This window comes from Dicentrarchus labrax, unplaced genomic scaffold (genome assembly GCF_905237075.1).
Source record: "Dicentrarchus labrax unplaced genomic scaffold, dlabrax2021, whole genome shotgun sequence".
Taxonomy (NCBI): domain Eukaryota; kingdom Metazoa; phylum Chordata; class Actinopteri; family Moronidae; genus Dicentrarchus; species Dicentrarchus labrax.
Genome location: NW_026136720.1, coordinates 21,620,756 through 21,633,617, shown reverse-complemented (window position 1 = coordinate 21,633,617; position 12,862 = coordinate 21,620,756). Strand labels below are relative to the sequence as shown.

The 12,862-nt window shown below is 39.0% G+C and overlaps 1 protein-coding gene across 9 annotated transcripts in view; it reads right to left on the bottom strand.

The window, feature by feature from the left end:
- Positions 1 to 12,862, bottom strand: part of LOC127352878 (transcription factor SOX-6) — a 108,799-nt gene that overhangs the window by 72,634 nt on the left and 23,303 nt on the right. The gene's annotated exons all lie outside the window — the stretch shown is intronic.

The following is a 12,862-nucleotide window of genomic DNA, read 5'->3' as shown; positions in this document are numbered from 1 at the left end:
GTAAGTAAAAACACAAGTACACATACACACACATACACACACAATTCCATAGAAAAATACACACCCACACAAAATTGCTATGAGATAACAATGCAAATTTCAGCAGATGTCAGAGTGTTATGAATTGTTTTTGCTCTGAATTCTGAAAAAACGTCCCCTTCCACTCCACACACCAGTCACCCATGAGCACACACATACACAACTTCTGTGAAGTAAAACAGATTGCTACTTCAGTGTTAGCACTCAGTAAATCACAGCAGTCTGTCCATCTCTGAAATATGTAGCCTCCTGGGTGCCCTTGAATGTAAATCTGACCGTCAGTCAAATGTCTGAAGGGAAGCATGGTTGTGGAGTGCATGTGTGGGAAGGCAGCAAGGGGTGAATATACTAAATTTACAGAAGCAGTTGATAAAGAGTGAGGTGACAGACTGAATCCAAATGTAAATTGAGAGAAAAAATATGAATAGACGGAGAAAATTGAGAAATTGGAGAAAACTCACTCATATAAAATAGCTCATTTCCATGTGGGTTTGAATGTTGTAAAGTGATTCTGAGGGTCATGATGTTCTGTGAATGTCGTCTTTAACTACCTGTGTTAGAATGCAGCTTCCAGTTACTCCGTTATGCAGGTAACATCAGTGGAGGGCTGGGTAGTGTCATGACATGAAAACTGATACTCACTCAACTCTGACCTGAAGATGTTGTTGAACTATTAATAGTACACCATCGTAACTCACCTTGGAAACCAAACGCAAGTCTAATTTACTCAAATTTTGAAAACATTCTCATTCATGCTCACGTTCAACTTTTGTTTCTCTCTACAAACGTCAGCTTTACCAAGTAAAGGATTACTGTGACTTTTGCCTGCTGTTCCCAAAGTTGATAATAAGGTAATTGAAGATTATGCACTGTAAATTTGCCGCGATCAGAGCAAAAGCTAAATACATGAAGCTGCTACAATCAAAATGTTAATATTGATACAAGTTCTGAAACACTGCACGATACCTGTCCGACACCAAGCATCAGTCAGACAAAGATAGCAACTAACTGGTGAAGAAACTGGAACATTTAGCAGCTTAAGAGCCATTTAATTCTTTCAGGGGTTGGTGCTCAACAAAAAGTTGAGTTTAAAAGTTCAGAATTCAAGTCAAATGCTAAAGGAGAATCTCTTTGCATATCTGAACTAATCCTAGGGATAAATACAACAAAATAAAGGCAAGATTATCTCTGACATTATGGCTTAAGAGGTATTTAGCAAAGGAGATAGTAACTAGACTGTACAGTGCTGAAATGTGGAGTTGAGCAATCACTGAATAATAACTTCCATGTAGATACAGCTCTGTGTTAAACGAAGCTTTTGTGATTGTATGCTTTTTCTGCTTGACTGATATTTACATTTTTTATAAATGAAAGCTCTATTTTGTGATACCTGAGAGACCTCTGCCAGTAATGGGAAGGATACCAAATGGTTACAATCATTTCACCTAGGGTCTTGGTGACGTCTAAGGTCGACTTTTCAATAGTTTAAGCATGTTTTGTTTTAGACCTTTATTGGTAGTTTCTTTATTTATTTTTACAACTAGCCATCGGTGCCATGCTCCATCCATAGCCTGAGTTGACTGATTGCAGTGGCAACAGCTGTTGCCAAGGTTTCAGTTTCTCCAGACCTTCGTTGTTTTACACAGTGCTATGAGTACATGAGATTATAAGACCCCAGACAACCAACAAACAGCAAATCCCTAATCCATGATCAACTCCTGCAATCCACACTGGAGCGATGAGAGAGTGATGGGGAGCCAGGAGGGAGAAGGCAAAGGAGAACCTATATTTAGCTGACAATATTGCTGTTGCTGTGTTTATGGGGGTGCTTAAGACTTAGTTTCTTGGAACTGGTGTCTCATATGGCCAGGAATGCCCAGCCTCATAACTTGGTGCCACTGATATGGTTTCATCGTGCAATAGTTGGGGGGTTTGTTGTTAAGCATGCCACAAGGCCCTTTGTGATTGGACAGTGTACTTAATGCACTCGTCATCAGGCAAGAATCAAATTACTAGGGTTTAGATGACTCTATTGTTTAACTAACATGTTAAATGTTAAGCTTGACCAATTCGTAATTCTGTGGACTGAGTTTAGGAGCTATGGTAGTTTTTTTTGTCACATGACTTGTTAAGGTTAGGATGAAGGGTGAGGATTTGTTTTCAATAAAGCAAACACATACTTTTTGCTACTTAAATTGCGTTATTTGTTGCTATACCTTAAATACGTTTTCCTGAGTTAATGAAAATTATGCTAATGATTTGGGAACATACATAACATAAAATTTTTTTCAAATGATGCCAGAAGACTGACTCCAGAGTGTAAAATGAAAAACACCTCAAACAGCTCCATTCACTATAAAACAGTGTCAGAATAAAGAACCAAACATCAGGTATAACCATAATGGGTTGTAATAGAGGAGGAACTCCCATCCAGCCCATTTACTTGTTGCCAACAGCCTGCAACTGCTGTCAGGACATGAAGAAAAACAGAGAGATACTGTGCTATACTTTTGGGATGTCAGCCATCACTAAAATCGGACATCACTACTTTTGCAGAAAAACATTATCACTGCAGATTTTTCCAAATCAGATTGGAAGTTTAAACAGCTTTTTATGGTTAAACAAGGTTCCCTTTGAATCTGTTAAATCACTGCACTAAAAAAAGATGCATGAGCATTATAAGAAAATAAGCATGTATTTGTTCCCTTCATTTCTGAAAAAACTGAAAACATTTTGGAGATGTGGGTTTTTCGTCTGACCACAGCACTTACGCCTGGCAATATCAGGCCCTTCCCTACTGAGACATAGGAAGAAATTGAGTGATTAGGGCTGAAGGAGTAACCTTCTCCCAACGAGCCCAACAAAAGAATGAGTTTGCCTACATGCGTCACTCTCAGGAAACAGTAATATGACGATAATGGTACACTGATAGCTGAAAAAGAAATTCATACATCATTTACACACATCGCCTTGAGACTCTCCAAAAGCCTTTTATATTGTCAGACATCTACCAAAAAAAAACATCAACTCCTCTGAAAGCAGTTCCCCTGTACAAGATATTTCTTGGAAAGTGACAGTGGTGTGATTGCCTGTTTGAAACCTAAACAGAACATGCACTGTTCAGTAAATAGTTTTTATTTTTTATGCATTTTAGATTTGGAGCGTGGGGTCAAGTTGGAAGGACGATCCCAAAAGTAGGGTTAACATCTGACATACAGCTGTATACCTAATGTAATTGATAATCACAGTTAAGGTATGCCCAGCAATGTTACTTACTGTTCTCTTTGAGCATTTTGGTTTAAGATCCCTTCCTCCCCTTTGTTGTCTATGGGAATTCTTACAGCCAACCTCAGAGACACATTCGATAAACAAACTGTTGCTGGTAGACAGCTAGCTAATTCCCATTCTAAAATGTGGACAGTAACTTAGAATCCCTTTGTGAGTGGAAGAAAAACGAAAACCGGGGTCGGAATTTGGCAGGAAAGTGTTGCTGAGATCTGGCCTGGAACCTGGCGACTTGGCAGAAACAATCAGGCATTGTGGAGCGTGGACGGAGAGGGACCTGTGACAGATGAGAGCGGGAGAGAGGGAGAGAGGGGCCCCCTCTTAGAAAAACAGTACACAAAGCGCCATTCACAACCCAAGTCCCTTCTGCCACTTGTGGAGCAAGAGAAGGGCTCTGACAAAGGCCTTCGACTCAACCAATTGGGTGTAAAATCTCCAGCCGTCCCAGCTGGATAAAACTGAGGAAGTGGGAAATACCAAAGAGAAGGAGAAACAGAGAATGAGAGGAGAGAAAACACAGTGGGAGAAAGAAAACTGAGGACCTTCCTTGGAACTGTTTGTCTGTAGGGCAGTCCCAACAAGAAAATATGGTGGAAGAAAAGAAAAGGGAAACTAAAGGTTTAACAGAGGAAAAAACAGAGTGCCTATATTAGCAACTGAAGCAACTCAAACTAAATCACTGGAAAGATGACATTATTGGTGGTATCCTTGTAAACATCCAACAACAACTGCCACTCTGTGTTCTTGAGCAAGCCACAAGTTTGTGCCAACAACACTGAACAACACCAAAAATACCTGCTGGCATCAGGTGACACATCAGCATCACTACAGCAAAGTCTGTTAGGAAAGCAGTTTAGCCATAATATTTACCTCTGTCTGGAGGTAAAACTGAAAGTAAGCACATCCACAATGTCAGCCATAATATCTCATTACACAAGAGCAATATCTGAGCAAACTTAGGCAAGTACAACAGGTCAAAGCTGAACCAGAAGGCCTGTCTGTAAACCTTGATGGACGTTTAAAATGGACAGTTTTGTTTCATTTCTAAATAAGTGTGACTAACCTGCAGGGGTTTGTATAAAACCTGTATGATCTACAAAAATAAGATGCAGGTTGTTAAAAATTGGAATTATCCTTTAAAGGGATACTACAGTGATTTTGTGTTGCACTTCCATAAAGTTGAGGGATTTACAAGAGACTAAAGAATGGTCAAATCCAAACACGAGGACAAGATATCCTGATTTTGGTCTCTTAAATTGGTCGAGCTAAACAAACAACTCCCATAATACAGTGATAGTGTCTATCACTAGAACCCCTAGCCCCTAAATGCCTCCTTCTTTCAAAACCTAAAAGTCTGTGGTTGTACAGGGCAACTCCCAGGTGTGAATGAGTAGGGCGTTGCTAAAAAGAACATGTGTGCTCAGTTACTTTCCCTGGATAAATAAATGAAAAAACAAAAATGAGGAGAATTGGCCTTGTATGAGAACAGCTCTCCCAGCTCCTAAATCTTGGGACTGTCTGGACTCTCATTAGATCATTGCAGAGCGCTGCAAACAGAGGGCACTGTCATAGGTCAGACATGTGGAATGTGAACACACACATGCTGCCCTGTTTTCTCCCAGAGAATCCCTCGTCCCAGCTCTTTTGCCCAAAATAGAAACATTCAATAGCAACGCCAGTTACCCCAAACCAGCTCATTTCGTCACTGCCTTAATAGCAAGAAAAGCAGTTTTGTTTTCTGAAATTCCAACCTATTAACATACATTTCACTGCAAGAGCCAGAGCTCTGTACCCAGCAGAGCCAACAAGTAGCTGCTCTATTTCAAAGCTGTAAGTGCTTATCGCATGCGACTGCAGGTATTCTCTGACCTTTTCATGACTTAAGTGAAACAATGAAGGGTGGTAAGCAGAAGGCGGATGCTGTGCGTGATGGTCGGGTCAGAGCAGAGTGTACATCCATCAGCTGTCACAACCAAATCCTTTCAAAATTCTCAGGTAAACAAAAGTCATTGAGTGACCATCAGTGTGTTACTGAAGAGCTCTATGTATTTATCTCTTTAGAAAGTATTTACAACCACAAGGCACTCAGAGGGGAAGGGCAGGGGCAGCATTTCTGGCCAGGGACAGAGTAAAACTGAATTACCGCTTATTAAACTGAAAGATTTCATTTAAAAAGAGTAAGAAAACAGTTGTCAATTGAACAACAGTAATTTTTCTGTTTTAACCCAGTTAAACAAGATAATTTGCCTCCTTCTACAACTCTTAAAACCACGTCAAAAACAATTAAATTTGTGGTCGTCAGAACCATAAACATGTTTTGTGTTTCCATCTTCTATTCATATATATGTTCAAAGAACTATTGGGGAATTTCTACGAGCCACACCAATACAAACGCGTCAGTCAGGAGGTCAGTGGTGCAGTCACATTGCACTAGATCCCCCAGGAAGATGGCATGGATAAATGGTGGTTATTAGCTGGTTGGTTATTGGCTGGCCTATCATTGATATTCTGTGGTAATCAGTTCGGTATTGAAATCATCAATGAAATGCCAAATTTCTGTCCACTGGCATATGAAAAAAATTTAAGCGATAAATTGACTTGAAAATTTAATAAGATTTTCATACACAGTACTTATTATAGTTCCAAATAGTACTTAAATGCTATAAGCAAAGGTTTTTAGGATATTTAATAGCATCAATAATATTGTTCAGCAGGTTCTCCCTTAATGTACCGTAGGTAGTTTTTTTGTGAGAAATGGGTGGAACAATATTTGGTTTTGAAATAAACCTCTTCAAATATAAAATTGCCAAAACATATTCACTATCCATTCCATGGAGCAACATGTGGAGAGAAATTCACTTTATTCAGTGTCTACAGAGTACTTCAACACTAACAAAAATTGTAATTTAAGGATTTTGTCTCTCATCAGATGGACACCTGGAGCAAACATGGGGTTTGATGTCTCCATTAGTCCTGCCGATGGAAAATTTCAATCAAAGCCAATGATGGAACACTCAAAAAATGATGAATGCATCGCTTGTACAGTGGGTGTAAACACATACCACTATGCCGGGTCTCTGTGTTCAAGGACCCGGACCAAAACCGCAGACCCCAAGAAATCCAGAAGTGGCCTTATTGACCAACACCCTCCCTTGTGCTTGTTATTTTTCCTGGCACACGAACACACCCCTAGCTAACACAAATACAGTACACATATACATTTATCTACTTCATGGCAACGATACAGAGTAAACCATTGAAATAACCATTGAAGACCAGAGTCAACACTCAGCAGCTCAAAAGGACCGTTTGTCTGCCACCTCCCGCCCACGGTAGTTAGAAGACCTGGTCAGTGTGAATCTTTTTTTTTAAATTGATTTCATGCTCAAGGAAAAGTTGTTTTACAAAACTGTAGATATATTAGGTTTTTAACATATATCTATACATACATTCAGATCTAACACACATATACATATTGCCCTGATGATTGTGTTGTTGGGGTGTCAATCTCTACTTAGATTATTGAGACAGCAGTAACCTGCTTCAAGACTTATATCAAGCTAAAAGAAACGGATCAATAATGGTGCTCCTGTTCTTTTAATTCTTCTTAAGATATCAGTTCAAGTCTTTTGAAAAGAATTATACTCCCCCTTTGTCACAAAATTAATTCTGTCAGTAGCTATAACCCAGTGCACTTTACAGGGCTCAGGCTTTAGAAAAGAAAGGAAAGAAAGTGTCACATACCCCACTCTTTGTGAAACTAAATCTGTTTTCATATCTGCAGATTGGGAAATTAGTTTTTCATGGCCTCTGAGGCAGACCGAAGGTTGGGGAACTCTTGACATACTTCGTCAATCCAAATTCGAATTGATGCAGGGTCGTTTTGAGACTAATAATAATTATGTAGTTGTTTCCAAAGTGGCCAGAATTCCTCCTGACCTTGTTGCATTTTCCGCAAGAAGTCAGGTGACACTGTTGTTCTTCTCTCTTTGCAGCTCTGGAGGCATTTCGAATGTCTTTGGTGTTTTTTGGAAGGTGAGTAGTTACACTCCTTCTACCCCAGTCCGATAGGCCAGTTTAATGTTATGTTCCCTGACTTGGATTTTAAGCTTTGCCATTAATGTTGCTGACAGGTATGCCTTTATTTTATTACCTTCACTCTTTTTTGGTACATTGTGCACTGGAAGATTGTTGCGCTGGGACCTATTTACGGTTTGGTCAATGGCATCAGTTACTTGCTTCTCCAGATGCTTGTTCGTGAAAATCAAACATGATTTCCTCATATTTTCCATTGAAGAGATGGTTTTGCTATCTGATTAACTTTATCAGTGAGAAAGTACATTTTCCAAGTTTGCATAAAAAGAAACAATTAAAGCAAAAAGCATCTTTTATGTTGGCAGTCAGAAAAAAATTAAATAATTAGATAGTTAAAGATAATTGAACTTGCTGTTGGCTATTAAAAACATTTTGCCACTCCACGAAGTGGGGAGGAGTCCTGGATGTTTCAACCTCTGTAGATCATTTTGTAATTTTGCAAAGTAAAATAAAAAAACAGCTGAATAAAAAATGTAACCTTTGGGGATAAGGAGCAATTATAAACTATCAAATGTATAAGGTACTAAAATATTTCATAGGTAAGACATCAGAGAAGGATGCTTTCATTCCGCCAACAGTCAACATAAATTTGAATACATTCTCTTTCTTTATTTAAATCTCTACACCAACACTCACTATACTATAGTCAGATCTTACAGAGATCTGCACCTTCCCAGTATTTTGTTTGTGATGTTAAACTAAAGTCATATATGTCCCAGTACTCAGAATGAAAACCTAAATGCATAAAAGGTAGCACACATACAAATTTCTAGGACAAAGTTAACTAACCTCAATTTCACTCATTTATTGTGGCCACGTCAGATAAACATGTTAACTTGTTAAGTTAACATCAGAGCTCTGATGAAGGTCAACATTGGAAGTCACTCTACGATCGTTCCCTCATCATCTCTCTTTCTCCTCATCTCTTTTCACCTCTGATCTATTTCAGCTTAAAGCTTTTACAGCTTGCCATCTGACAAACATCTTACAGGAGGTAATGCTGTGTTTACCGTCAGGAGCTGATGCAGTAGCGAACCACCACCTCTTCTCACTTCATCCTTATTATCCCACTAGTTACCTTTGACCTTATTGGGGACCATAATACTACTGTGATGTACAAATAAGCTTATTACACAAGTTTTAAGCATTGTTGTGCTTTGATCTTTCCATATAGTTGACATAAGTTAGTAAACAAGGGGGGAAATCCTATTAGCTTGATAATATAGATGAAACTATGGATACCTTTTTTCCATGGAAGAAAGACATTAACTGCATTTTAAATTGTGTTTCATGTAAAAGGACCTGGCTCCCTATCGGTCCAAAAACAAGATGCAAGTGGATATTTGTATTGAGCATCCAAAGGAATGCAAATATGTTTACTGTGCTTTACATTAAATAGATTAAGCGGATTAAGGAATCAAAGCGGTTTAATTTTCTAAAGGGTTATGTTTCAAACGTATCATTGGCAGTAAAGTCTATTTCAGGGTGACATCAACAGTAGAAAGTCATGATAGAAGCCCGTGGCAATACAACAGCTGCCCTCACACATTTTTTAGAGTGATTACATTAGCCCTGAGGCTGGCAGCATAAAAAAGTGAGCTTCAATAAGTCATTAGAGGACACAAGGGTCTCACCATAGCATAGAACAATCAACAGACATCCATTTTTACTGTTATTCTGTGCAATTTACTGCATTTGACCATCTCCGGTACCCATTTATAATTCAGTAAATGTTGAGTTGAGAGGACATGATGGCACAGAGGGGGTAAAAATCTCTCTAAAACACAAAAGTGGTTTCATTTGTTGATTTGTTGACAAAGACAAATAAACCTAAAGCATCACAGACCATTCACATGTTCTAATTAGAATATCAATTACTGCAACCCTAAAGGACAACAATTTCTTGGTGGCACTGGTTGCATAGCTCTGCAAAGGACCATACAAACTGAATTAATGAATACACACCTTTTATTTTAGCAAATTCAAATGAATGTTCTATTGTAAACTACATTTCTGAGTAGATCTGAATGTTAGATTGTATCCTCATAATGGAAAAACAAATAATTTAAAACTTTGATGTAAACAAAAGAATTTGAATCAAACAAGGAGCTCTAGAGAGTAACATCATCTGCAGGAGCGTCCAAACAGGTGGCTTTTAGAGCGCCCAGGAGGCGCGAAAGCCTGCTAATCCCAGATTAGGACTGACAAGTCGTTTCACTGGATGCCCCCATTGTAATCCCAGTTGCCTCTCTATCCTCTGACAATGAGCTTTGTTCCCTATCTGAGAAAGAGCTTTGAGGATTTCCTCAGCTTTGTTAGCATGAAATGGCTGCATTATTCAGAGGCATGCTACTTTCAGTCAGTCAAAAAAACAACATATTTTTATTTAATTATTGACCGGCCTGAATGTGTAATGTGTACAGATGGTTCTAACAAGTCATCTGTGCTCCGAACACAGGATTTAATTTCTACTCATTTTGGCAGTGTATAACTGTCACATATACAGGCATGTCAAGAGAAAGAGTGGAGATGTGTAGGAATGTAATAACATTTTTCAACATAGCAGTCCAGATGGTTTAAGTGCAACACTCCAATAATCTTAAATTCATCTAAGATGTGAAATTCTTTACTTCATTTTTCAATTTTATATCTGTTCCCCTATTTTATGACATATATGTTACAGCACAAACATTTATGACATGCCCCTTGGTGCACCATGAGGACAATATTTTTAGGATTGGCTCCAGGGGCAGTGGAAATTTTAATATTACACCTTGCTTTGCTAAAGTATATTATTTGGGCATTATTATTAGTTAATAATTACTAGTTATTAGTAATTTTGTGTCAAGAACTTTACTGATGGCTGCCACAGAGAAAGAAAAACCCTATATGCTGTCAGGCCTGATTCTGGTAATGATGATGTTACTGTTATGTAATTTAATTGTAATTAGTTTGACTTCCTTTCATAAACATTCAAAAACATTTTTAAAAAACATATATATATATATTCTTTTTTTTCCCCAAGACTTGAAAGCAGTTTAAAGGCTGTAGAGGAGAAGTGATAGAGGTAATGCTGAAGCAGCAGTGGAGCACCATGAAAACTTCTTCTCCCCTCCGGGAGCAGTTGTCTTGTCTGGCGGTTGGAGGCATGTCAGTGTCCCCCGGTATGTCGAGCTGTCACAATCCAGACTAATCCTTTCCACGGTTTGTCCCCTGCTCACGCTGAAACCACTCGTTATAGAGTGTATGTGAGTGTGTTTAGCTGTATATGTGTATTATGGGAAACAGATATATCTGATGGCATGGACGAGTGGCCTATAAACACATGTAGGGCAGAAATGTTGAAGAGGCAGTTCTGTGGCCAGATCACACTGAGAAAAAATGGGCGAGGAAAGTGAATAAGTTATGCTCTAACTTTGTCTGGAACATGAACATAAGCAAGTATATAAAAACCCATGTACACATGTACACAGTCACATTCTTGAGTGTAGAGAGGTGTGAGTGTGTGCTGCAGGTTAGAGCCTCTTTACACCGCACAAGGTATCCATTGTCCCTTACCGGCCCACAGCAAATATACATTGTTCATGGCGCACAAGGGCTCACTTTAAACCATGTAGGGTGTTAATCTAGCCAATCACAGCAGCCGTTATTCACAAGGACTTAAGCCCTTGAATCAGGGCAAATTTTTAAGACTGGGGCTGTTCAGTCCAAGCATGGAAAGTCTAGCTTTTGCGCATCAGGCATTAAATCTTTCATATCAACACATTTCTATTTTGCTACTCAGCTTCTTCGCTTTAAATAACAGCAGCGTTTAAAACAGTAGTGATTCTATTGTGCAGGCAGTTCATACAAGCTTTTACAGTTTTTGTTTTGAACGGCCGATGTTGATAGATCTTTAATGAGAAAAATATTCTGGCACAGAAGCAATGCGCCGCATGTTTTCAGTTAGTTCGGACTAAATAGGAGAAGAATTGTTGGCAATAGCAACAAAAACAGAACAACACAAACAACCTGAAAAATCAACAATAAAAAAGTGTATGTCACAGTACTGATTCCACTGAAAACAAAATTACCGAGTAATAAATGACAAATCTGAAAAAATAAACTAGAATGGGGGCATTACTACTTTAAGTGAATGTATAAATATCCCTTCTCTTTCTTTCTGTTGTTGGTTGGACTGTGAGTGTAATGGTTACTCGTCCAGCTGTTCTGATTTTTATCGCATTAAGTGTCATATCTTGACAAATCTCTCATGAGACTCACTCAAGAATTTCACAGTTGCTGGAAGGGAGCAGCGTTTTTAATAAAGCTGCGTTTCTTTTTGCCTCGTGCTCCGCTGGACGAGTCCTCTGACTGCTCTCCTACCAGCCCCCCACCCACCATCCCCCTTCTCTCTCTCTTTTCAGCCATTTCTCTCTCCATCGTAGCACTGGGCTTGCAGGCTGTAAATCACAATTAGGAGGTTCATTAGATATGGCTGATTTATTAAGACCCAGGGCTTGTCTCTGGGCCTTTCAGCCATATATTAGCTGACTACAAGATCTCATACATAGTTATGAGACATGCTGTTTACTGTATGGCACATAGGGTCATATGCCAATAGACATTAATTATTGAGTAAGACTCCATAGGTTAAATTAATAGCGTCCAGATGATAATTTATTTGCATTTGTATATTTTTTCTGCAGTGATGCCTGTACACAGCACTTTTGACTGCATATCTAAACGCGTATCTTTCAATAACGACAAATTGGCAACAGCATCAAAAATCTGTCTCTATTATCAGCAAGTGATCCAGCATTTGAAAGGGAGCCAAGCATTTTGGAGCCTCATCCAAGGGCTTTAACAAACATACTCCAGAGCTGCTTGCCCTCTTGAATACGCACACATAAATTTGGACTGTGTTCATATCACAGTTACTCCAGTCTTAAGTGTCCCTGGCTCACATAATACAGCTTTGTTTCCTCTGTAAATCAAAGTGCATTTATCACACCGCGTATCAGCTACTGTCAACAATCACCTGTAAACACAGGACCAAGATAAGGTGGTGTATATACTCTACAGCTGCCTGAGTGAGCAATAGAATATGTGTACAAATACCCAATTTTCTGACCTGCTATTCCTCTTCTGCCAAATTTGAATGATTGAGTTCAGTAAAGTGCATTAACATCAGAAAGGCATAGTAAAAACATCCTGAAACTGTAATCAACAGCTTTTGATTTCCAAAAGGCTGCATCACAAACTAGGCCTGCATCCAAAATCATTACTCTTTCTCTCTCTTTATTTCTTCCTCTCCCACATACCAGCATGCCCGCTCATCCCCTGGCACCTTATGGGCCAGATCATTGAACCTCAAGGGGAACTATAGAAATAGTTCTGGATTAGTTACAGCTTGAACAGGTAAGCTCCGACTTGTTCAGGCCTATTTATAGTGAGTGTGAAA